This window comes from Centrocercus urophasianus, unplaced genomic scaffold (genome assembly GCF_019232065.1).
Source record: "Centrocercus urophasianus isolate 14NV4802_14NV808 unplaced genomic scaffold, USGS_Curo_1.0 seq_11, whole genome shotgun sequence".
Lineage (NCBI taxonomy): Eukaryota > Metazoa > Chordata > Aves > Galliformes > Phasianidae > Centrocercus > Centrocercus urophasianus.
This window is the reverse complement of record NW_024884253.1, coordinates 66,221,868-66,249,168: the sequence shown is the minus strand read 5'-3', so window position 1 is coordinate 66,249,168 and position 27,301 is coordinate 66,221,868. Positions and strand designations below refer to the sequence as shown.

The following is a 27,301-nucleotide window of genomic DNA, read 5'->3' as shown; positions in this document are numbered from 1 at the left end:
TTATATAAACAATTTCAAATAGATGTGCGTTAAAATATCAGTTATTTACGTAATGCTAAAACAGTTTTGGGATTTTTTAATCAAGTGGAGGCAAAAAGTTGCAACATTGATGTGCTATTTATCTACGTATCTCTCTTGTATACACACAAATTTATTTTGAGTCTATGACTCTCTTTATATAATGAGAGATGAAAGAGTTTAAGATGAAAAGAGAGTGTATAAACAGGAGGGGGAAAGACTGTTTACGTGGGTGGATAGCAATAGGACAAGAAGAAATGGTTTTAAACTGAGGCAAGCGAGGTTTAGGTTAGTTATTAGGAGGAAGTTTTTCACACAGAGGGTGGTGACGCACTGGAACAGATTGCCCAAGGAGGTTGTGGATGCCCCATCCCTGGAGATATTCAAGACCAGGCTGAATGTGGCTCAGTGCAGGGTTGGTGACAGGGGGATTGAAACTAAATGATCTTTGAGGTCCTTTTCAACCCAGGCCCTTCTATGATTCTATGAAATGTAACAAGAATTGCTGTTGTATTTTGGAACAAGTGAATATCTATTAAAACTATTTCTTTTTTTTTTCTTTCTTTCTTTCTCCTTTCTTCTTTCTTCCTTTCTTTATACTTCCTTTCTTTTTTTCTTGCCTCTTCTTTTTTTTCTTTTTTTTTCTTTTTTTTTCTTTTCTTTTTTTTTTTTTTTTGATAAATCTTTTGACAATTTCTTTTGTTTCCGAAGAAAAATGAAGTCCAAACATAAGCACTTATCTGGAACTGTGTCATCAAAGATTTTTTTTTTGTTTTATCCTGAAGGTTGGACACTCCTCTTTTCTAGTTATACCCTACGCATTTATCTCTGCTGATTTGGAAAAAAATGACAAGTAAACCTACCTGGAAATGGAACAGTTGGCTGAGCAAAGCCAAACCATGCTCCTGGAATGGGAATATTGCTGCAGTACAGCAATGTAAAGAAGTTCTCATATTTGAAGGCATATTAAGTGTAAGTAAATTTTTGTCTTAATTTTTAAATTTTTTTACTGCTACAACTCTTGAACAAAACAAGTAAGTTATTCCAGCCCCTTTCTATCCCATGCAATCACTTCAGAAATCACAAAGCTCCATATGAGCGCTGGCTAGTTCTCTTGCTCTTGTTGCTCCTGCTGGAAGGGGTTCAGTAACATCACCACCCACCTGCCAGGTTGCCTGAATTGCCCAAAGCAATGTGTTCAGGAGAGATTCAGAAAGCTGCAGAAGGACACCTAGGATTTTCTTAGCCTGTATTGTGTAGTGACATTTCAACAAAATTTTGAACCTACTCTGTTCTGCACACTCCAAGCACAGTATTTCTAAAACATGATCACCTTCCTAGGGTCCGCAGTTCTACATCATACTTCTACTGATTGTGTATGGGTCAAAATATTTATAAGTGTTTGTTGGTGTACGGAAGACTGCTCTAAGCTACTCATATAACTGCTATAGTGACACAGCAATTTTTCCCTCTGAAACTGAAGTTACATCTAACTGTTGCCTTCTTATGTTTGCTAGGCTCATGTAATGAATAGAATGAAAATGTTGATAAAAATAATTTAACAAAGGAAAGATGCTTTTTCTACCTATCTGTGAATGAATTTAGATTATTTCAACAGCATCAAGATGTCAAAGTCAGCAAAGATCAAGTCAGCAAAGCCTGACTGTCAAGATTTTGCATCCTCACAAAGTGATTCAGAGCATGTTATCTCCTCCTCTGCGAGATAAATGCTGAAGAAAAATATGATTTCTTTCCTTGCTTGATTTTGACTGTATGCAGATATGGTTAGAAAACTTTGCATCCTACATATTCAAGGGAAAAAACTTAGAGTATCCACTGAATATATTTCTATAGCCAAAATATTTTGTATGAGGCATTCTGTTGATGTTCTAAGCTTAAAAATCAGCATGGATGGGGTAACAAGGCTAATTAAATCTATTAATGTTCTTTTTCTGTGGACTGGGCTATTGCTTATGCAAGGGAATCAGATTAAAAAGGAGACATTCTTCCACCTTTTGCTGTCTGGGTTTGGGACTTTGGTCGTTGTGTATAGATATGTACAGGACCCCGAGCATTCCCTGGCATTTTTTTGCAGCCAGTATCTTCATCTCTAGGATCTTCTTTAAATTCTTTTCTGCAGGCACCTTCTGCACCTTCTTGTCTCCAAGATAAACTGCTCTCTTTGGGAACTTTTCTTTTTCACACCTGCTCTCCTTTCCAGAACCAAAGTCCCAGTTTTCCAGTCTGAACAGTCCCTCAGCAGAAGCGCAGTCTATGACATCTATGATATTGGTGACACTTTTCTTCAACTGGAGAGTAAAAAACATGACAGTTCTGTTTCATCAAGGTGTTATGAATATTTGCCATCAACCCATTACCCATAGCAGATAGAAAGCAATAGGCTGAAGAATTAAAAAAATCAGTTTCAGGCATTCATCCACACATGGGCCATAATCTGTTACCTTTAAGCATTCCCACTTGTTCTTCACCTAAAACATCTAATGACAATTATCTCAGTGCAATATTGTTTTATGCTGCTTTCTACTTTAGGATTTAATTTCCTTGTAAAGCCTAAAGTCAGCCATAGATACTATTTAATGACAAATAAAGAAGTCAAAGGAAGAGATTAAGAATCCCATTCCAGTGCCCTTTTTCCTCCATTTTTCTTTAAATTAAGAGTCAGAGTAAGACTGCCTGTGTATTCCTTGAACTGTACTTGATAAAGAATTATCTAGTTAAAACTTGCATCATTGTCATCTTTGAATATTTTATGGGTGACTCTAAAGCAAATGATATGAGTAACTTATTTATCAGGCTACACATGAAGACACAATTTGATTTGTTGACAAAAACTTTTTATCTCTCATGAATAATTCCTCTTCACAGTGAAGCAAAAGTTTTCATTTTAGAAACAGTTCATGCAACTCTGAAAGAAAATGTCTATATTTACCAGTTATTTACACTGTAAGATTATTTCTGAACATATAGAATAGTGTACTTAATAGCATGGGTACAGGTGATATTCGTATTGCACAGTAGCATTCTTCCTGTTCTTACCAGAATGATTTCAAAGAAAACTATTTGCTAAATCAAAATCCCATGATAATACAGTGGCAAACTGACTGCAGAAATAGAATAACATGCTACAGCAACAGATAACTAATGAGATAATATGGAGTTGAAAAGTCATCAACAGAAAAATAAATTCAACTACATCTCCACTATTGCATGTTTAATTTTAATGACAATGCATCACCATTTTACTTACCTGTGTAAAAAGTGCATTATGAATAATCTAAAAGGCACCCACAGCTAAAATTTTTTGAAGAGACAGTCCTACAGCTTATGTAAGATGTGTGCTAAGTGCACCCCATGGATCAGTGTCTCAGGAGCTAGAGTGAAAACAGACGCAGATGTTGAATACAGAAAAAGATGCACTGTGAGATAGGTGAGAGATGATATTTCTTGCACTTTTGCATGTGCACAAAAGTCAAGCATGGTACACTGAGAAATTATGAACAAGAAGCAAAGGAAAGGAGAATAATTGAATTTCTCCTGAGTTAGGAGTCAGCTAAACAGGTTTCAGCACATTTGTATACAGTGTTGTTACAAGATTTGTGTCAAACTGTGCATCTTAAAGAATCAAAATACTTTTATTTCTTTTTAGATCTGGTTATAATGAAAGGTCCCATTCTTTTATTTATTCCATAATAAAAGTATTTCTTTGACAGTTTTAAGAATTTTGTATGTAGGTCCAAATAAGAAAGGTGTTAATAGTAATACTGTATAATAGAATGCTATACAATTACAATACTAATTTTTACATGATAACGTACATTTAAAGATTATATCAAAGGACCCTGAAGACTAGGATTAAAAAGTTCTCTTCTCTATAAATGAGATTTCATTTTTGATGGTAATGGATAAGTTATTTACCACACACATTTGTTCTATGACAACAACTGCTTGTGTATTATTATTAGTGGTACATATTTCTGTTACTCTATGGCAACTACATGACTAAACTTACTTTGGTGAAGGGCGCATAGGAAAGAAGTTATCTATATATCATCAGATCTATGTCCAGAATTAATTTTAATTTAACAGTATTTTATTAGCAGAACCTCTTATTTAAACTTTCAAAGTTAGCAAATGAGCTCAGTTCCCTGATGAGTCCATGAAATGACAATCAAAATACATGAGAACTGTTGAGTTATTTCTGAATCATAACTTGTTAAACCATAAAGCTGACAGACCTGTATTACGACAGCAGCTATAATAACAATAAATTCAAGTCTCTGTAGTCTATTTCAGTTGGAGGATGTTAAAGAGCTTTGAATAAATAAAGTAAACTCAAGTAGAAAAATAAAAAACTACAATATCATGTTGAATATGTTCTGTTATGTTTCTACATTTAAAGAAATAAAGACATCTCATTTAAAGAGAAATAGAAATTTGGTAGTAAACCCAATAAGAATAAAATAAAAATGGCCTTTTTCTGAAAAAGCCTATTTTCATTATTGAAATGCTTTTTTATGGTACACTGTTACTGTTATCCAATTTCCCATTCTTGATTATTGAAACAATCATTGAAATGATAGCTCTTAATTCTTTGCTTAAATCTTTAAAATCTATTGATTTTTTAAAATAGCTTGTCGATGAAGTATTATGAAACTATATTAATTAAATTTTAGTTTTAAACAGTAAGTTCATAAATACATAATACCTGAACTATAGGCCTACAGCTTTAGAGAACCATTTTCCTGCTCTGTAGTAGAAGAAAGGAATGAGGAACCTTCAACATTGCTCTTAAGTTGGACTAGAAGAATAATCAGAGCATCGATGTACTTGGGGTATGGAACAACGTTTTCAGCAGTGGCAGCAGTAAAGCTGATTATTCTTGTTGAAGAACTCATTCTTGTGATCTGAGCTTTATTTAGTATGCGGAGATTGTTGGACAATGTGTAAAAATGTGAAAGTATCATTAACTTCATAGAAGTTCAGCAGCAGCAGCAAACCAATTAGAAGGAAGTCCTAAAAACGCAAACTTTATCTTCATTAATGTTTGATCAAAATGAATTTAAATTTGCTCCCTGTAGCTTCTGAATGCGCATCGCTATGCTGAAAGCTGAAAAAAAAGTTTTGTTACCTTATGAAAAAAGCTAACTTTTTTCAAATTTCAGAGGAATATGGTTCATTTTCCAGTAGGAGTAAGCTTGTAGAAAATGTATGTAAATCAGGAAAACTCCAGGCTTCAATGAATATGGTGGTGAGGACTTATGGGGAGTAATGAGAATGTTTTTAACTGGCAAGGGTCATGCATAGTCCTCCTAGCTAACCCTAGCTTTTGAGCAGTATCTCTGAAGTTGGGCTGCACAACCATGAAGTACAGTATAGTTACAGTTGTGCTCATTACGAACTCATACTAATATGGAAATGGCATTGCCAAAGAGGGGAGGCTGCTCAGGTGACCATGGTGGACTGAGGGGGCTGCGTATTTATGTTATATCCATCCAGTCAAACTTACATGGATACTAATACTTTTCATTAGCCCCTTGTGACTGGCAATTTCCACCCCCTGAAAAAAAGGGTTATACTCACTCGTGTTAAGCTAAACTGTGAAAAGAGAATGTGAACTGAACATGAGACTGTCGTGTATGAAATTCCACCAGTCAGTTTGTGAATCTCCATTGAACTTCTGAAGGTTCAGTGGAGCTATTAAACTTGATTTTGAATAGAAAATGCAAAAGGTTTGATGATCTTAAGAAGAAATGAGCTTCTGAGATTAATATTCAGCTAGGTATGTGTAAAGTCTGCAGCTTGAGATACTGTTATAAGGCAAACAGCATAATAATTAGTCTGTTATATTTTCCACAACATGTTTCTAAAAATATGAGAGAAGAGTTTCTGTTGCGAATATAAAATATATATGTGTAAATATTATATAGACATAAAAAGACATATAGTCTTGATAGATTCTCAATAGGAAAAAAAAGCCATGTTCTTTCATTTACTGATCTTTCTACTGATATTTTTCAGCGTGGGCTCCCATGATTTATGTGGACATCTGTCCTGTGAGAAAGGATTGCCAGATTTAACTAAGTTAAATCTGCGTACTGACAGATGGCAATGATGTCCACCGTAAGAAGTGTCTGAATTATTTAGAGGTAAGATGCTCTACACTGTATTATTGTTCTCTTTAGTCTAATTTTGCTGCTATTTATAGTCATTGGTAGAGGCAACAGAACTGTTGAAATCATGGGATTATAGAATAGGTAAAACTGTATTCTGAAAGTAGTATTTGATGAAACATATCAGTATACTATTAAGTGTAATATGACCAGGTACCATGAGCGCTTCATGGAGTGGAGAAAGCATTCCAGACTGAATGAATAAAATATTTCCAGGGATAATCAAGAAGGGCTTTTCTATATAAGAGAATAGCACAAGTGCAAATGAGGTCTAGGAAAATTGTAACTATTCGTATTTGGTGGATTTGGTTTTGGGAATATATTTTTAGAAATATAAGCTTGCTTAGTAGTTAAGTGCTTCCCCTAAAGACAAAATCTGCTTTCATCATTCACCAACAAAACGCATCAGAAGGCCTCTCACTTAGTCATGCAACAAACATAAAAAAGAGGAAGCAATAAACCCGCATCTTATATCCACGTACAAGAAAAAAATACAAGAGTCAAAATCAAGGAAATTGTGTTTCAAACTCTGTGTCCAAAGTAGCATGAGGGTGAATATTCCCAAGAAACAAACTGACAGTGCAGACATTTTTCTTTCACTTCCATCCCTAGTGGGAATGTCTTTTTTAATTTCAGTGTTTGAATGCAAGCAGCATACACATAAAAAATATTTTTGGTTGGTGAAGTAACACCATCTGCAGTTTTCTTGAAGTAGGTTTGTCCCTGTGTTTGTCTCCAGTTCTATGCTAATTATGTTAGAGAAGTGTTTATGCCAAAGTCGAAACAGATTTCAAGCAGTTATTTCAACAACAGCACTAATATACAAGGTGGGATAAGACTGGAAGAGTAAGTGTACAGTGGAATGTGAATGTACACAACAATGTGCACCAGGAGAGGTTCACAGTGGACATTAGGAAAACTTCTTCCATGTGAGTGTGGTAAAATACTGGAACAAGCTTCCTAGAGAGTTGACTGATGACCCATGCCAGCCATTATTTGAGAGGCATTAATAATACATGTTAGCTTTTGATTAGCCCAGAAGAGATTGGGCTGGTGGTTTAAATAAGGTGTGTCCAACCCTTGGACCAGATGTGGCTCTGTACAGCAATAGGGCCCCAGAACTTCATAAAATTCTAACATTATTGTATGATTTCAGTGACATATTTATTAGTGTGTAAGTTTTCTTATTTAAGTGGACTTGTATTATTTTGTAAAATAATTTAGTAAGTTAACGCATTCACTGTGGAAAGAAGATCCAGAATACACATGCAGTGCTGACAAATTTAGCATTTCTGGTGAATTTGACTGCTAATTTAATAAATTAAACATACATCTTCAAGGTGAAAATCAATGTATCTGTGGTATGTTTCAAACCGTAAGTGTTCAAAATAAAAATTAAATGATGTCAGACTTAAGTTATGGCAAATATTTTTACGCTTTTTGATATAGAACAGCTATGGGCTATTCTGTCAGTGTGTTACAGCCATCAAGGTTTGAGTTGGGCAGGTACATACTGCAGACAGATGTGAAACCAGGAAATAACAGTGAACTGAGTGGCAAATGCACTGCTCAGTAATCAAGTGTGTGAATTTGTTAATCAGAAAAACAAAGAATCTCAAGTTTCCATGCACTTCAGTGCTTTTGAGATATAAAAGATGCCAACCTTCCAGATTTTGCTGATGTCATGCTTCTGTGTTATTGCTTGTGTTTGCTTTTGTGCAGGTTTTTCTTCTCATTAGAAGAGTACTGACCTTCCTTCCTGTGATGCTTTCAGACATCAGTGTTCATGCATCATCCTATTTTTCCTGTTTAAACTTGTTAAAAAATACAAGTACATTGTATGCTAACATATAATTATGAGGTTACTTTTAAAACAGAAAGAGCTTGATGTTCTAACAAATCTTTTATCTTCCTCAATATTTAAAGCACATTAGAAACTGGGAAAGGCAAAAAAAAAAAAAAAAAAAAAAACCACCTGATTTTTCTTTTCATGTTCTAAACTGTTTCAGCTGTGAGTTTTATCCAAACATGGTTCAAAGGGAAGTGAACTTTGGCAATGGAATGTTTTTCCTTTCAAACTGAAACTAATAAAGAAATCAAATATTAATAATATCAAATTATCTTTGGCACATTGTCTCTGTACAAACTGTTTAGATACAGAAAGTGTTTTCATCTGATCAAACATCCACATTTTGTAACAAGTAATGAAAAGAATGTTCTATTACTCAGAGCTAGCTTCCAAGGAAGTCCATATTACAAAGTAAACCCAGGTACTTAGTTATCACTTTGACATCAAAGAAGTAATAAGAAAATATATAATAAGGATTGCCAGTAACAGTTACTGTACTTTATTGCCATTAAGCTCTAATATTAACGTACTAAATCAATATGGCACATACACTTAAAGAACCTTATTTTGATAAATTAAAATAATGTGTGAACTCCCTTGAATTACAAAAAAAAAACGAGTTGGCTTATGACCCAAGTGTGATTTCCTTCCTCTTTCAAATTGGTCCCTGCTGATTTCAAAATTTCTTTGAGAAATAGCTCTTAGCCTTTGGAGCAAAAAGCAATATATCTGAGCTTTTTCCAAGAACTTTACAACTAATCTGCTATTTCTGTCAGGGTAGAAGAGTCGCATCATTTTAAAAATAGTCTATTTTTTCAGATAGCATACAGAAATAGAGGCTGCCTAAATGCATTGAAGATTCTCATTGGTACATGCAGCTCTCATGGATCCACATCTACCAGATGAACCTGATTTGACTAGGACTTAGCAAACAGGTACTTTATTCCATTATTCTCTGTTCTCTTATTCTAAAGCAATACTAGTTGTTTGTAAAACAAAACAGGCACGAGTTCTTAGTTGTTAAAAAAAGAATAAAATTAAACTTGTTTTTCTTGTCTGTTGCAGTCTGTGCTTGTGTCCTGGTGATTGAGACGTTGTTGTGGCAACTTATATCACCTCAGGAAAAACCCTAAATGAACTTTCTATAAATAATCTGTTGTGCATTTTCACAGTTATGGGATTTGGTGTTTATTTCCTATAAAAACCTGTATTCATATTTAGATCAGATTTACTCTAGCACTCATTTACAATAATGCCACAGAAATAATTTTCTAAAACTTGGTGTTGTAGACAGATTACTAACAAAGCAATTCTAGCAAGCAACCAGAATATTCTGTCCTAGTGAAGACATTGTTTCTTTGGCTTCTACTCCATAAATGAACAATATAAATTTTTTTCAGTAATAGAATAGCTCCTGCAGGCTCCACAGTGTTAGACCCACCATCCGGTTCACCTTAAAAACACACTTGTCACGACTAATTATTCCCTGCTAACATTTCTGTAAACAATGGAAAAATAAACCTCCCTGAAGTCAACAATGCCATTAGTCACTTTGTTCAGCAAAACCTCTCTGTGCAAATTTAGGTCAAATTAATGAAATTTAATTAATAATTTAACATAACTGAGTATGATGAGAAAAAACTACTTCTACTTCTTTCACATAAAACTTAACCCTTAAAATTTTCAACTAGAACATGAAAATACTGCTTGGATTAATGATAGCCCATATATTGCTAATACTAGTTAGTTGCTAATATGATTCACCTTGCAGTTTCTAACTTTCGTTTTTCCCAATTAATCAATTCTGTTTCCGTAGATAACATATGAGCATAATTTATGTGATTATCTGATCAGATCTTCTGTGCTTTGTTCTTTTGTGATTTAAAAAAATATTTTTGATAGTAGTTGCTCTTCTTTATTCATTGATCCTGTTTAAAGTACTGTTGTGCTAGAGATGGCAACTGTGCTGTTGCAATTTGTTTATATGGCAATGCACTATGATGATATTCCAAAAAAAAATATGGGTGAAGTTCATTCCGCAGTAGTATTCCTCTTACACCTTTGGAAAGCAGTGCCTCATATTTCTGTAAGACAGATGTGCAAGAACAAGACACAGATTTGTTACAAGAACATAGGAGAGCAGCACACTGAAATCCTAATGAATCCTTTAATATACTGTTTTTCTTCTCTTTCTCTTGCTTTTAATATGTTACTACTTGAGAGGCTTCACTTCACTTGGGTTGCATATCCTGAGGCTTGAAGACACCTTGCTTTGAATCCCATTGCAGGAAAATGGTCTATATTCATTGAATATAGTTGATAATGTGAGAGAGTCATTCAAAATCCCTGCTAAATTAACAAGAATGTTATAATTTATGATGACTGCAGCAGTGAGATTCTCTCCTTCTTGTCAGATCACCTGTCTCTGTGCAAACTGCCTGATTATAATCAGTCCTGAACTTCCTAGGTATTAATGAGGAGAATTTGTTTCAGAAGGCTAATGCTAATGATACAGAAAAGCTTACACAGAAAAAAATGTCATAAAATGAAATAGTAAAAACCAACTAATTTTGTCCCTGATTGAGAGCCAACTTCAGTGTGTTCAGTTCTCCAACAACTGTACACCAAGTGTTAAGTTAACCCACAGGACTATATTTGCTGTTAAGTTACCCCACAGGACTAAATTTGAAGCTGAGGCAGGTGAGAAGACATCAGATGGGATTCAGCCAGCCCCTCCTGAACTGTCAGCACCTTTTGCCAATGTAGAATGATGATTTCTGTGCACATATGTATGCACTCCTCCTGAACGCAAGCTTTGATGTCTGCCTGTGCCAAAGTTATTCAAACACTTTCTTTTAAGCAAACAAAGGAAGAGAACCTCTTCCCTTATTTTTTTCTTCTAACTTTGGTAAAATAAGACTGTATAAATCCCTCAATGTATTCAGCTGGGATATAATCCAACAGTTTCGGTGGAATTTAATTATAGTAACATCCTAATTGAAGGTAAATTAAACAAGACTAAAATCAAGAACTGTCATACTAAATGAAAATCTAAATTACATGAGTAACAGACAGTTCTGTCCTAGAATTATGACTTAAGGAGTGTGACATTCTGTTTTCAGGTTAATCAATGAAAGCTTCACGAATATTTTAAAGCCTTCCTTAATCTATTAAAGGCCAAATTAAATCTAAACCTCTGAAAGACACTGAGCAGGAGAGCAAAGTGAATCAATTCACTTTGGAGAGGAAAAATGCGTGCAATGAATGAGTGGGCTCTATTGGAGCTTTGATGGTCTTATAGGTTGGAATTTATTCCAGTCCAGTGACCAGTGCAGAAATGTGCTTGCCTGAAACCTAATCACTTAGGCTTATTTTTATTACCTGATCACCTAGACATTATTTTTACACCACGTTTACTACAATGTTAGGTTGTACTGGCAGTCAGCTGCCTGTGTGATGCCCTGCCCAAGCCTGGGTGAGTGAACGCAAATGTGGGACTCAAACCCCTGTGGAAATTTTTTCCTTCCTCTTTTCTATCTTGTCTCAGAACATCAGGAATATTACATTGTTTCATCATCATAGACACATCTATCATTATTTTGTCTTGTAACTGCTGTGACATGTATCCTGCAAAACCCTCCATGTTGGGACAAAAGTAGCTCAGGCAGCTTTAGTGAGGCATGCTCTCCTCAAGATTACCACCCTAGGGTTTTTTCATCAGCCCCCACCAAGGACGTACAGAAAGAGAAACAAAACAAGCAAACAAATAAATCCACACCCACAGACAAAAAAAGCCCAACCCAGCTGAAGAGTTTTTTCCATTCTAACTCACCGATCATGTCAATCTCTTACCACCTTCCTGTTTCCTCAGCTGTCAAGACAACAAGTTTCCGCAAGAAAACTGCCAGCCCTTCATTAATAGAGCTTGTCAGCTGTGGGCTCTGTAACTGCATTTTCCTGCTTTTTAGCAGCAAATCTTAATATCTCTAAGAAAATGACTGCACAGCTAAAAGCCTGCACTTTTCATCCATCTATAAATGCACAGCTGGCATCCTTATGGGATTTTCTATTGTATGTATTCAGGCTAGCATTTTCAAATCCTCAGATATGGCCTGTGTTATTTCTTCTAGCAGGAGAAAAACAACAACAAAACTAGTGCAGATGTAGAGGGCTCTTCTCTTTCGGATCTTCATCTTTTGGATTTACCTGATGTTAACTTTGGGATTTGAACAGAAAAAGCTTTTAATTTTTATTCACTATTAGCTTGCATGGAGTCCCAGAATCTATGTAGTGGCTTGTAAAGAAAAAGGCTCAGCCTCACCTTAGGAAGTATACAGCTGGGATCTGGTGAAAACACAGGTTCCAGTCACCTGTTTAATATCATGTCCTAGCTGCAGTTTTCTCCAGGGAAAATTACTTGATAGACAGTTGTAGTGGCCCACAGCAACCCCAAAAATAAAAAAGAACCGATCTATCATTTGCTGCAGTTTTACTTCCTTTCATTTACTCATTTAGACAGTGCTGTCAAAACTGTGCCCTTCTAGAGATAGTTACGTTTTTAACCTTTGTGAACATTAGCTGTTTCTGAATGGAACCCCCAAAGGCAGTGCACACTGTGGAGCCACCTTGTCAACTCACTTGGTAGAGCAACGTAGTAGAGATAGAATGAAACTTCAGGATTTATCTTTAAATATTGCCTCTCTGAAGATTCATATAAAGAATTATTATTACTACTGCTATGGCTATAACTGAGTTCTCTCTGAAGATAATTTCTTATTTTCCTCCCTTTTAGTGGTTTGAATTTGTGAAGTTGGATGTTGAAGTAAGAAGGTTATCAGTTGTTCTGTTGGTATGCTGTAGTCTAAAATTTGCAGTGTGGACTCAGGAAGTGGTAAAGGAAGATTTATCCTTCTGCTTCTGTAAAAACATAGTATGAGCAATATGGTCATGAAATAATGTACAGAAAATTGTATTTTTAAGGGAAAGCGGGATTTCTGTCTCATTTATGTCCTGTGTTTCATTGTCTTCCTGATTCAGAGTATATTCTATTTTTTGTTACATCTTGGAAGATTATTGAGGCAAAGAAAGTTCCACAAAATTGATTATAATTTTGAATTAAATGATATATATTTCACCCTGCTGGGCTGGAATAGATAGCTTGCCTCTTTGCACGTAAATAGCTGAGCATGCTTTCCTCAGGAAGACTGAATCCAGTTTCAGTTTTTCTTAATAAGCACTCCCACAGTAAGTTTCTTAACTCACAAAAGAGGAAGAGAAAATTCCTCATTGAGTATTTTTCAAAGAAAGTCCGAATTTTAATTGCATTTTTTTGAGGAATTTTGATTTTGTGGTGTTCACATGTTTACAGAATGTGTAGTAAGCTACTTAGTGTAATGAGGCAAATGGTCATACTGTTTTCTGATTGTGTTTGGGTAGGTGGCAGGATAGTTTGACTGTGGTGCCTCAATATAAATATTTAAGATAAAATAAGTAGACACATTTGTGACATTTCTATTTTACAGCTTCTTAAGATTTCTGCACACTTTTACAGATCTGTAAAGCCATGGAAATCATGTGCAGGTGCTCTTTATGGCTTACTGTTTTGATGTTTGTCCATCATCCAAAGCATTTTATTGTGACACTTTTACCAGTAAAATGCTAAACTCATCTATAGTAGTATTTATGACAACTCTATATGTTAAAGGTAGTTAAAAGATAGAGGTCTGATTATTTGCATGTACTGTTAGTTCTTATTTATTTGCTTATGTATTTGGTATGTGATTCCTGAGATCATAAAATCAGCTATTTACACTCAGTTACAGATTGAGAGATAACAGCAGAAATCTTAAAACTGGTTATGATGCCAAAGTTTTCCCGGTTGTTAACAAAGCCCTGATTAGAGCTGGTGAAATATCAGGAAACTGTTTCAAAAAATAAACCTGTTTCTGGAAACTGCAAAGTTCAATGACTGATGAATTCAACAAATGGAACATGACCACCTTTAGGGCTCTTGTCTAGCTGTGTAGGGCTCTCTCCAAGAAAATGCCAGAGGTTTTAGTGAGCCATTTGCATAGCTAACTCAATTTGCTCCAGGAGTGTGCAGATACTTTATAAATGTGGATTTCTAAAAGTGCAGTCCTATGACAGCAAATTTCTCAGGACAGCTGCTGGAAGCTAGGAAGTTAATGTAATTTATCACTAGCAGTTAACAGAGCACAAGCTTAGTGGATGCCTTTTAGATATTTGCAAATAGAAACACCTGTTTTGAAGTAGCCAGGTATCTCCGTATCTCCAATTCCCCACTGAGACATGCATAATAAAATGCAAACAAAATAAAGATGGGTGTTCTAAGACTGTTTTCTCTGCATTACTTACATCTTTCATCAGTCTATGTTTTGAGATGATATTCGTGCATTATAGGTGTGAAAAATGATAAGGAATTGCATCATACAGCATGTGCTCTGTTTCTTAAAGGCTTTATTGTTCATTAGTTAATAATTCCATTGCAGTAATCATTTTGGAGAATTTGGTATAAAGTGGCTTTGCAAGTTTGTTTGGAAATTGATTTTCCAAATTTAAGACTTATCTCTTTTAGCAACACTCTTCCAGCAAACTTCACTGGAGTTTATTTTCCTCAGAGATTCTGTGTTCTGTTCTTGTTTTGCTTTTTTTTATTTCCAGTGTATTCAGCCCAGTTTTTCACAAACGGTTCCTGTTTTGCCTGTCTCTCATCTAGGAGAGGAACAAACCAACTATCAGTGAGGATTTAGTGTCCATAAGGATGAAACAGCCAGGGAAGAGCAGGCCCACAAAAAACGTGACAGCAGAGCAAGGAAAAAATGGTCAGTTCACAGCCAAAAGCACTGGAGAGGTAACCTATACACATTCCTGATTTTCTGTTGTATCTATTTTATAAGGTACCTGGATAAATTTAAACAAAGAGATGAGAAAGTGAGCAGTGTAAGCCTCAGTGCTGTGAGGCTTATCCCAACTGACAGAAGCCATTTCTGCATTTACAGAGACAATTGCTGCATGTAAAATGACTTCAACTGAATACTGATTTTGTATGATAACAGTGACAGCCTCCATCTTTTTAAAAGCCTTTTTAGCCTACTCCCTTACAGCATTCTGCTTCTATGTTATTAACTCTTAATCATGTTGAATAGGAGATTGTAATCCTGATAATTCAGCTGAGTGACTTGTAAAACCTTCAATGGGCATAACAAAAAAAATCTGAGACACTGCAAGAGTAACTACATTTTTACTTCAAAGGCTCATGAAGTTTGGTCATCTTCTGAAAACGTAGATGGTAGGTAGTCACCATAAAGTCTTTATCATGCACTGCTTTGTCCACTGTGAGGGAATTATCAACACATGTTAAATATGGAGATATCTAACTGATTATAGTACCCTTAATTGTATGTTTATTGAAAGTGACATGAAATTTTACCTGCCAATATGGAAATTACTGCGGAGATTATATTCTGTTTCCCTCTTTTGCTTTTTTCCCACTGGCACAATCAAGTATCTTTGTCTTGTATCCTGTTAAATAGCGCGTGATGCAGGTGATCATACTGAACCAGCCTTTCTGCCTGAAGAAGTCATGACTCAGTGAGCAGGTAGGCATGCTTTACAGCACACCAGAAGCTCCACATTTCAAAGCACACAGGTGTGACACACAGATCTGTTGGGTGCCCAGTGCCCATAAAAAATGAGAGCAAACAGTACACTGTAAGCATGTGCTCCTGTTTGGTGCGGCTTAGCACCCTTGTATAAGAGACGTGAACAACCCCTACCTGCTGTTACGGCTGTCTGCACACAAGACTGGAAATAGACAGCTTATTACAGCATGCTGAATGGTATCACTCTGGCACTTCTGTAGATTACCATGCTATTGACAGTTTCTTATCATTGTATTTTTAAGACACCTGAATTTAACCTTTCCTCTAGATAGTGAATTCTAGAGAAATATATCTACAATCCAAAGGAGTGTTCGAGCCATTTTTTTACAAAAATGAAGGACTGGCTGTTGATTTTTGTTTTAACAAACTGCCTTGGAACTATTCATTTTCAGAATATTCATTGCTAACATATTTAAATTTCTTTCCCTCCAGCATGAGCAAACTATTATTTACTCTCTGAAAGAAAATATCAGACTTGACAGCTGTAATATATGACATCTTTGAAATTGTTTGTGGCAATGGTGTTGTCCTTAAATCTGTCATATTAAGCACATCCCCTTCACTGCAGCAGCATTTGTGCAAATATCAGATGGGAACTTTCTCAGGGTGTATTATGTCTGCTTCTGCTGCTCAGGACAGAATCGTAGTTCTGCTTTAATGGTTAGAGAAATCATCTGATGCTGTGGATAGCCATTTAGAATAACACTTAGACTGTTTATTAAAGGATTGTAAAATTTCTACTGACATGAGAATTGAACTCTTCCTTTATATTCTTCTGAGTTTAGATAAGGAACTGTCACTATGAATAAGATAAGAAATTTTATCTTATGGCAAAACTGTTTATAAACAGATGGCTGAGGCTCATTTGCATGGATCTGATAAAAATTTTTCTGCCTATATGAACCTCATTTCTCCACAAAAGAGGATGCACATAATCCCAATACTAATCATAGACTGCGATAAATGGGATCATGCATAGGATAATTTTCCAGTAATCTCAGTTAAGGTACTAAATGCGTAGTGCATGAAGAATGCTATCATCTGTGATTGCATGAAGAATCCAGAAAAACTCACAATGAGTTAACTTTGGCCCAGTGGTTGATGGGAGTTGAGCAGAGAAAAGGATAAAAAGGGGGAAAAAAGAAAATTTAATAATTCAAAATATCAGAACTGTTTCCTGAACTGTTAAAAACCTTGAGCCATTTTTCTGAGTGCAAAAATTATTTCCTGCTCTTCACTGACTTAAAATGTGAGAAAGATGTTGGTAGCAATGCAATTATGAAGGGCCTTTTCTTCACATGTAATGCTGCTGTAATGGGGGTGGTGGAGCAAGGAATAATTTTACTAGGAAAGAAAGAGTTTAAGAGGCTTCCTTCCTTGCTTTCTTTAGTTTAAGTCTTGTGTTTCTTCTCAAATGAATATGTGATCCTTGTGACGTTCACAATTTCTTGTAGGCTTTACCTCTTCGCATTGCACCATACATAGAAATATAACTTATCAGTCTGCTTCTTGTAGGATAAATACTATGGTGTCTATCACTAATCAGAGCAGTAAACTGGCATTCTTGCTTTCACTTGAAAACCTCAGTGAGCTTAACAGTGCTATCAGTGACCCTTTCCAGAACAAGTATTTTGTCTTTGTTGCTCATAGCTTTAATATTTTTTTGATGCTCAGACAGTAAAAGAGGCTGGAACTGCAGAGTGTAGCAAGCATAAAATATGAAAAAACAGAATTCTGGTTCTTAAAAGCCTGTATATGTTCCCTATCAGTATTCACACATAATGATGAGGAAGAAGATGTTATGGATCCTTTTCTGTCATAAGGGTGTATGTGATTATAATAGTGTTTTCTGGCAATTTTAAAATTTCCTGTCTCTCACTTTTAATTGTCATTAATGCGTCTGAAAATTGTATATATGCCATAATAATGTGTGTCTCAGGGTTATGTTGAGTGTAGAAGATTTTTGTGTGGCAGGTGTGTTAGCAAAGTAACACTGGCAGGTGTGTTAGCAAAGAAGTGATGAACACTCAATCCAAGACATAATCCTTACAAGCTGATGAAGTGAAGTTTTGTTTCTGCTAGCTGTGTGTTAACGTATTTTGTTCCTGATCATCTGCACATTTTACTCTCTTTATAGCACTTGTATAACTATTCTATTTTCTCCATGTAAAAAGGTGAGTACATCTTTCATGGTGGCATATTTTTAAAAACAAGAGACATTTTTCCCCCTAGGACTTTCAACCTGTTACTGCTATCTTTCACTCTGTTTGTATTTGTATACAGTCCTCATATGCATCCTACTCTTCAATATGTTTCATCAGCTGTACAACAGACTACACTCAGTCTCTTCAGAACAGATTTTGTTTGCAAGATTAATGTTTGAGGTGGATTTGGAATACCTTTGGCCTGCTTTTCTAAGGAAATGAGGCATGTTGACTTACACCGTCCATCTGCCAGCTTTTCAGCCTTCCACTTCTTTTCCTCTGGGGACATTTACACCTTCTGGTCAGGTTCAACCAAGACCAAAGGCACTGAATCAAAGAAGATCACAGAAAATTTATGGTGAATAGAGGAGAGAAACTAATATCACTGCAACATCCTGACACAGTGCAACACGGTGAAAGCAGACTCTATCTGACCTACCTAGCCTGCTGACTAGCAAGCATATACTACCTAGCTAATTAATACATGTATGTCTCCAAACTGACCACAAAACTTGCCTTTCTGTTCCCTAGCTGGTTATTTCATGACTCAGGGAGGTGTTAGTAATGTAGTAAGGCTTGGAAGGTGTTCAGATAGATGGAATTGTCACAGTGATACCTGTAGAAGACACAAAAGAAAAAAAAAAAAATCAGTAGGATACTAAGCTTCAATTGTTGAGATGCTCATTGTTTCTTTTGGCCTAGTATGCTTTTCAGAAATTATTAAAAGAATGTGGGGGTACAATGTCCTTACTGTATCTGAGTGTAAAGGAGGAATGTTTCTGCCCATCTTCCAGAATGTATGAATCATTTAGCTGAATCTATATATAGTTCATCCTTTTGGTTGTTTGTTGTTTTATGTCTCTTGTTGGGGATTTCTGAAAGTTGAAGAACAAATAATATGAAAAGTAAGAGAAGAAATAATTTTCATCATAGGAAATGCCCTCTGAATAGAAAGATATTTAGCTGTGTCAGTGAATAATTGGAACAAATTTGGAGAGTATTCACTCAGATAGAGGCACAAAATATCTGCACCACTTTATAGGAAGAACAGAGATATTAAAAAAAAAAAAATCATTTCAAAATAAAAACATATGGTGGATCTTCACTTTTTTGGAGGTGAAGATTTTATAGTCACCATTGTTACCCATTGGGCCTATCTGAGCAATGATCTTCCAGTCATTTTCACAGTTATTTTTTCCTAATATAGAGATTGGTCTCTTTGATCTCTTCTTTCCTGAGCTAGAACTTAAGAAATAAACTAGAACTACTCCAAAATTAATGCCTCCTTTTTTATTGTTTGCCCGTGACATCAGAGGCAGATTTTGGTGATGTGTCAGTAGAGGTTGAACCTTCCCACCAACATTCAATTATATTTTGTTGCAGTGTGACAAATGGAAGAAAAGGGGCAATATGATAAAATGGCATCTGACATGGGCGTGTGTAGGAAGCAAAGGTGTGTTGTTGAATTCCTCCGTGTGGAAAAAACTGACATTCATCAATGCTTGATGAATGTTTTTGGAGACGAAACAATGGATATGAGTGCAGTGAGGCAGTGAATGGTGCATTTCAGCAGTGGTGATAGCAACAGTTGGTTACCTCCTCTGATGCAGATTTGTATGAGCACAGCATGCAGGCTCTTGCTCATCATTGGCAAAAATGCATAGCCAGTGGTGGTGGCTGTGTTGAAAAATAGTGCTTTGTAGTTGAGAATTTGCTCTATCAAATAATGTGTTCTCTTTGTATTGGTTGTAGTTTCCAGGGAAATAAATAACAGGCATTACTTTCTGAGCGAGCATATAGTATCGTGTTTAGGCAATACATGATTCCTGTTGATTTCTACTCTAGCAAAATCCAAAGCTAAAGCCAAAGAGCCTCCACATTCCAATTGCAAAGATCTTCGTATTTCTACATAAGTTTTGGTTCCACATCAATCGGTATAAGATAGTTTTCCATTTTTTTTCCACAAAAAAAAAAAAAAAAAAAAAAACAGAAAAACAAAACAAAACAACCCCACAATCTAAGTTTCTTCTATATTACAGAGCAGCTGAACACCAAGAGATTAGGATAATTCTGTGTGCTGACTGAGAAGAAAACGAAGATTTTCTTCCACGACTGAAAATCCATTAAAAAACTACAATTAAAAAAAAAAAAAACCAGCAGATAAGCAAATATTCCCTAGATAGCTTCCTCAGGTAAGTCCTACTAGCTGTAATCTAAATACATATTTGGAAAACATTTTTTTACCTTCATGTTTTTAAAGATATACATATGTACATCTTATTAATATATATATTAATTATATAATTTATTAATTATAATTAATATATTAAACATCTATTTAAAATTCTTGGAACTAGAAGACACTTATATTCCACAAATTACATTTTCTGCATGTGTGAATGTCAAGAAATAAAGTGTCTTGTGTTATAATGCATTTCAAGATGCAGGATCTGATAATAGCTGTCAAACCAGTCAAAGGTATAGCATGATCTTCAGTTTCAAGGTTGTTAACAAAATGTCTGCTCCATTTTTGAGCTAGGAAATCATATCCTCTAACCTTCAAATAATATTTAAAAAACCCTGTGACCACTTCAGCTGTGACCCTGTTGCATTTCAGAAACTGAAAAGCTATACCTCGTGTGTGTACATTTACTTCAGGAATTTAAGATTTCCAAAGTAGACCCAGGGTGCAAGAAAAAGTCAGTTAGCTATGTATTAGATGATATTATTATTATTATTATTATTATTATTATTATTTAGATTATTTAGATTATTATGAAGAATAAAACACACTGTATCATTATGGCATACTGTGCATATGACCACAGAGTTCAGTCAAAGAACATTTCAAAAAATGCTCCTTTTTTAAAAAAAATTATCCATGTAAAAATTATAGCTATATTTTTTCATTGGTAGCTGATTCATTTCAAAACCAAGTGAGGTTCCTATGATCTAGGGTGAAGTTTGCAGTCCAAATTTATGGAGAAAAGTATTTGAGTGGCATGTGCATTTACTTGGCATACCGAAGTAGTAAATTGGGGTCTGTTGTATATGCTTCAGATAAAGGGTGGATGTAAACGTGATACTTTTTGCATATTAAACGAGTATCATTGTTGAAATTTTTATTATTAAGAATTTAGATACCTTAGAATTAAGTATTAATGTTTGGAAAAGGCTTCAGAGTGTTGTACCACATTCTTGTTGCATTCAATTATTAGTAGCTCTTAGATTCATATTTTTATCAGTGTTGCTGGAATAAGTTATTGATTTAATTTGCCTATGTATTGTTTAAAACTACAAAGTTCTGTCATATGACCAATGGGTCAGTGCTAATATTAAATAGGAGAGGTTATTACTCTCTTAAATAACATAAAGTTTCTTATTGAGAATATCAGTATTTAAATGCTTGTAAAGGCATGCAAAGAATATTTATTCATAGTATTACAACCTCTTTAAATAATGCAAGAAAGAAAGCAACACGATGTAAGCACAATTAATTCAATAGATCTTTTAACTAAATATGCATAACACCTGGTAAAAAAAAAAAAAGAAAAAAAAAAAGAAAAAGAAAAAGAAAAAGAATTTAACTGTAACCTTTATGGAAATGTATGATCACAGACTGCGCAGGAGTTGGAATAAAAAAAGAAAAAGGGAATCCAAATTAACATGTGAATTTTAATTAGGAAAAAAAGAATGAATAGAATGCAGCAGAGGTGTGCTATGGTTGTTGCAAGACATTGAGAAACAGGGCAGTAACACAGAAATCAGGCATGAGTTGTGACCACTAAAATCCAGGCTGTGTCTTTAATCCTAAAATCAGTGTCCTAATTTTTTAATCTCTTTATAGTAGGAACTGGATTTTAACTTTGCAACTGTAAAAGTTGATCATGGAACTCTGATTTGGCTCCACTCTTAAATCTCTCACAAAGTCACTGATTTTAGAAGAAATTTACACTTACAAAACACTTCACTCTCCTAGTATTTTCTTAGACAGCCCAAAAAATATCCTGACTTCAAAATTTTACTCGAGCATCAATTGCTAGGCATGTCTGAAACAGTCCATGACACTGGACTAGACAGAATCATTTTTAAGTCCCCATTTTTCTTACTGTTTTGACTGTTCTTTGTTACTGGATTTTTCTAATAATTCCTGAATATATACAGTACCTCACAAACAAGTCTTGTGAAAACTGATTAAAAACTGAATTTGTTCAATGGGAGTTTTCTTCCAGGGCTCTCATGATTTCAGTCATGGCTGTGAGTTCATGCAGTGATCAGATGTGCTAAGTGCTGTTTATCTGATGAGACTCAAGGATCCACATGAGGATACTACTTTTCTGTAAGAAATAACATAGATTCAGCTCAACTGAACTTGTGAAGATGAGCTTCTAATTATTCTACTTAATAACGCAAAAAGAGAAAAGGCAATGAATTCATAAGAATTTATTTGGATGCAAACCATCTGAGCAATACTTTATGTATACTCTGCTAATGGATGGTAAAAGCATTTAGGCAAGCTAATTCACTCCTGGGATGTGCTCTCAACAAGAGTCAACAGTGTAATACTCAGCCACTAGTGTGGTTAGCTATACATAAGAGCTGCAGAGCAGTACTGCAGCAGCACAGACTGCTGTAAGTTCTTTACTTCATGCCTGTATGTTGAAGGCTGGTGCTCATCAGCTGTTCAAACCATCTCAGCACAACTAACTTAGCTTTTATCATGCCTTAGTGAAAAATGGCAATTTAGGACGGTGCAACAGAAGTGGGAAACATAAACAAATCCCACTAAAAGTTTGCGAAATTTCAGGATGCATTGCTGTTTGTGCCACTTTTGCTAGCGCATCCACAGCACAGCACACTGACTGCATTCAACTGTGCACCAGTCCAAACCTTATGCCTAAAAATTTCATTTTTACCATCAGGGACTGGAAAGGGGCTAATGACCTTCTTTAGCTTCATCTAGAAATATTATCAGAGGACTGGTATTATGGAACTGTCATGACAGAAGTCAATTCTCAGTGTTATAAACTGGCTTGGGAAAAAATACCCTCAACTGACCTAGGCATTTTCTGCAGCTGGGCTCAGGCCAGGATTCTCTGCAAGTGAACATCTCCAGAAATAACATCAGTTAGGCTCTAAGAACTAACTGGAATTGTTACACATTGCCAAGACATATCTTCTAAGGTTGGAGGGGGAGTTATGGGAGGCCATTGTGGTTGATCCCTCCTAAAGGCATCACAAAGAGCACGTCACATCCTGATCTAATCTGACAGCTGAGGTATGTCTGTCTCCATTCCTAGCAACCTCTTCCCTCCAAACATACATTTTCACATAAAATGGTCATGCTTTCATGATTCTCATGCCAAAGTTTTTCTAGAGAGACAAAGTTACAAAGTTTCCACTTTATCCATCAAATTTTGGAGTACTTGTATGATTATTGCTCATAAACATCAGCTCTTCTGCCACTGCATAGATTAGATAAAGCTGTTTGTATCCCTGCTCCATCCTCTGACAAATGCTATTGGATACAGGAGTCAGATCTATGTTTCAGGCTGCCCAGTTCCCTGGAGATGAGAGCAGCTCTCTTCCCAACTCCTGTGAGAATCTGAAACTTCCTGCTGCTTCCACCAACCCAAAGGAGAAGTTGTACCAGTCATGTGATCGCAGTCTGCTATTGCAAATTACTTTTCCCACCCTTGTTTGTGAAGAACAGAATGAACACATCAGAATTTTACTGGTTTCCATATTTTTCCCCCCTTGTCTGGAGAGAAATCTAATTGTGGCAGAAGCCCCAGGTGCTGTCACATATCTTGTGTGTTGCCTCTCATTCTGTCCATCAAAGTTGTCCTCACAAATAAGAAGTTAGCAGACCAGTACACCCTTCAATTTTTTTTTTTTTGTCGGGGGAGGAGGGGAGTTGTGTTTGAATTTTGTGGCTGAATACCAGCATTTAGACCAAGAAAAGTGAGTAATAATTTTGATTTCACATAAAGACTAGCACACTGAAAATAGACTTCACAACAAGATTTTGATTTATGCTACTGGCAATGCAATCTCTTCCAGCACTAGGTTTTTAGCAAATATTTAGTGATTAGAAATGTCCTGCAACCAGACAGCTAAATCCATTCATGAAGTATCTTTATGTGTTTGTGAGACAGAACTGTCAAGTGAATAATTAGTTCCTAGAATGTTTCAGGCTATATTGTTTTCTTAACAAATATGTTTGTCTACTTGCTTTTGACTGGTAGATTTTATTAGTTTCTGACATGTGCTTTCCTCCCTTGATGGCTTCCCTGCTTGAAAGAACACAATTATTCTGTGTTTGCTAGAAGTTTTAAAGGATGATAATTGTTTTATATGTAATGCCTTACTTTAAGTACTGGAGATAACACTGTCTTTGTTCATTAACTTCATGACTCAACTGTTGTCCTCAAAATACTCGTCTTGCCAAGATCTCTCTTGCTTAATGAGAAGGCACAAGCAGCAAAACTACTAAATGAATTCAAGGACATTTCTGGAGATCTGCTCGCCTTCTGAAATGAAGATAAGGCCAGAAGGAAAAGACAAATCTTATTGCCAGCATAAATGGAAAAGTGGAAAGAAAACATGGAAACGGTAAAAAGCTGTAAGCCGCGGAGGGAGCTGTGTCCTCTGGGGGAGAGGTATGTAGATACAGCACAAGAAGATAGCTTTTAGAGACATGAAGGAGTTATGTAACATGATGAAATGCAGAGAGGCAGAGCTCTAGGGCACAATCATTCTCTGCTAGCATGATGCTCAGTCATGCAAAAAACATTTCCAAACAGCAAGTTAACTCAACAGGAATAGAAATTGCAGCTGCAATGAAAAAATGCCGTATTCAGCATTAAGGTTGCTCTGACTGGAAGCTGTGTGTGAGGAGTTCTCCTATTCAGTTCCATGTCCTTCACTCAAGCAGATGCAGAAAATTACAGAAAAGATTTCTTCCTTTGAAACTGTATATTTTTGTACTTGTTTCCTAATGGAATAAGGTTTATTGTGGTATTGCTGCCTGGATGTCCATTCACCTTCCCACCTGTTTCATTATTTTCCCCTCTGTTTCCACAGACATTGGGACCTATTTGCTGACTCTGGAGAAAGAGTCCTATGTGCTATGTAAATTCATGGGTCAAGCTCAAGAGGAGACCTGCTGTTCTGCTGAAGAGAAGGCAGGTAGAATTCAGTGGTAATATTGGTGCTAAGTGTAAGCCAAAAAAAAAAAAAAAGAAAAGGAAATCATGATGTCCGTGTTTCTAAGATAACAATATATTATTTTATTTTCTTTGGATATGTCTTGCAAATGCATCACAGTCTTGTCCAATTCTTGATAGGAGACTGAAATTCAGTGGTTGCAAATTCAGAAGAAATAGGTTTCACTAGCTCTGTTGTTTGGACAGGAGACTTTGAGATTTTTGTATATCAAAGAAAATATTTTATTCATAATGTCCCTGCACACTAGTGAGATGGACTGTGTTGGTGAATGGCCAGGATGCTGGGTACAATTGCAAGCGGGGAAAAATTAGGGATGTTCTTCTTCACTGAGGTAATCATATCATGGTATATAGAGTCATATGTTCCTTTCTGAAGTATTTGTTTAATTAATGCTCCCAAGACCAAAAGAAAATCTTCTGCAAGTATATGAACAAATGGGGCAGAGTAGAGAGGCAATGTTAAGCTACAGTTTAACTCAGCAGTAACTTTTAGTCATCAAAGCAAGTCCCTTCGAAATGGATTCTCTTTTTGTAAGTCAACTTACCATCTTTCTTGTTTTCACATGTTAAAGACTGTGCCTGTTTTTACCTCTAGCTGAATACCTCGAATTTGCTCAGCTTTCTAACACAGCTTTATTTATAGTGCTTTTTGATTCCATGCACACTTTGAGGGATGTTTTATGTTTCATTTATTTTTTATGTTTTCTTCTCTCACGTCCAATCTCATCTGTCCAAAAATCATTTCATAGTAGTTGTCTTATTAATACTTAATTGATTAAATAATATAAAAACATTTTAATCTTTTGTGAACGATTCAGTTATTAAACATGAAAGATATGTATTTGCTTAGTACTTAATTTTTTTTTAACATATGAAAATATTGAACACCTGTTAAGAATGAGAGAATAAGCTAAATAAAAAGGTAACTTCTCTTTGCCAGATAGGGGCTAATTTCCATTTCTTACAGATTCATCAATTTATTCCATCTTTATCTAACCACAATGCTATTGTAAAGATGAAAATCCCAATCCATCAGCCCTGAAATGTTTTTTAAAGTTTGATGCTTGCAGAAAGCAACACATAGCTTTCAGAAATCAGTAGAAAAGAGATGTACTAGATAATAAATAAGGAAGGTAATTGCACCCATTGTTTATGTCAGTAAAAAATGAGAATGCGTTTTAAAAAAAAGAGCAAAAAAATTCTAGCTGTATTATAAAATAGTTACACAGGCCTATCTCACCTTCAGAAATAACTGACAGTTAAGAAACCAGCTTACAATAAAATCCATTGGACAGTTTAAGCACCTAATAAAATGCTCTTACATATGGTGACTTGAAATGCTTTGTTTCATTATTGCTTTATCAGTTTACTTGCATTACAGCATTTCCCAAACTGAATCTGATTTTCTGTACCCCAATAACACGCATAGTGAGGAAATTGGCCGATTAAATGTATAAAAACCTTTGTTGAATGAATAACTTGTTCTATTTCCTTCCTTCAAATTACTCACTTTTGAAATGCTCCAGTGGCTTTTAGTAATATGTTCTGGTTCATAAGGGTGCTTAATCCTTAAATAATATGTGTGATGATGCAGTGGCTGATGAAAGATATGATCTTAAAGAGTTATTCTGAAAATGAGTGCAGAAAGTTGGATGATTTACTGTAGCTAGCAGAAGGATCTCTGTCTAAAGTTGCAAGGGAGGGCAAAAAACATTGTAGGTTAGTGAAAGGTGAAACTGCCCTTTATTGAAAATAATTTATTGAAAATAAGAAATTACCTGAAGCCAAACAGATAATTTCTAAATAATTTCTAAACATTTCTAATAAATTCATACATCCAAACTGATTCGAGGGGTATCATCTTGTAATTTTTGTAGCTGAAGTTGTTCATGCATTTAGTAATGCAGACTACATACTGTTTGAACAATGGAGATGCTCCTTAATATACTATTTACTTTGCTAATGACATCAAATCCAATTTTTCTTAGGAAAAGTTTTCTAGTGTTATTTTGCCATTGCTGAAATACATAGTACCAAAATGAAGACTTTCTAAAAGTTGTTTTCAGATTTTATTGAATCTTATTAAACATAAATATGACTTCACTGCAAACAGATTTTATAGTTCTGG

At 35.4% G+C, this 27,301-nt stretch overlaps 1 long non-coding RNA gene across 7 annotated transcripts; it reads left to right on the top strand.

The window, feature by feature from the left end:
* The first annotated feature begins 809 nt into the window (after positions 1-809).
* Positions 810-27,301, top strand: LOC122170842. Of its 7 annotated transcripts, XR_006171851.1 has the most exons (8): positions 810-990; positions 6,058-6,185; positions 8,878-8,993; positions 14,795-14,929; positions 15,612-15,677; positions 19,984-20,136; positions 23,020-24,606; positions 25,031-27,301. It is a non-coding gene; the product is annotated as an uncharacterized LOC122170842 (long non-coding RNA). The 7 variants fall into 7 exon arrangements; XR_006171865.1 differs by lacking the exons at positions 810-990; positions 6,058-6,185 and having other exon boundaries at positions 8,734-8,993; positions 23,020-23,222; positions 24,397-24,606; XR_006171857.1 differs by lacking the exons at positions 810-990; positions 6,058-6,185 and having other exon boundaries at positions 8,734-8,993; positions 23,020-23,908; positions 24,397-24,606.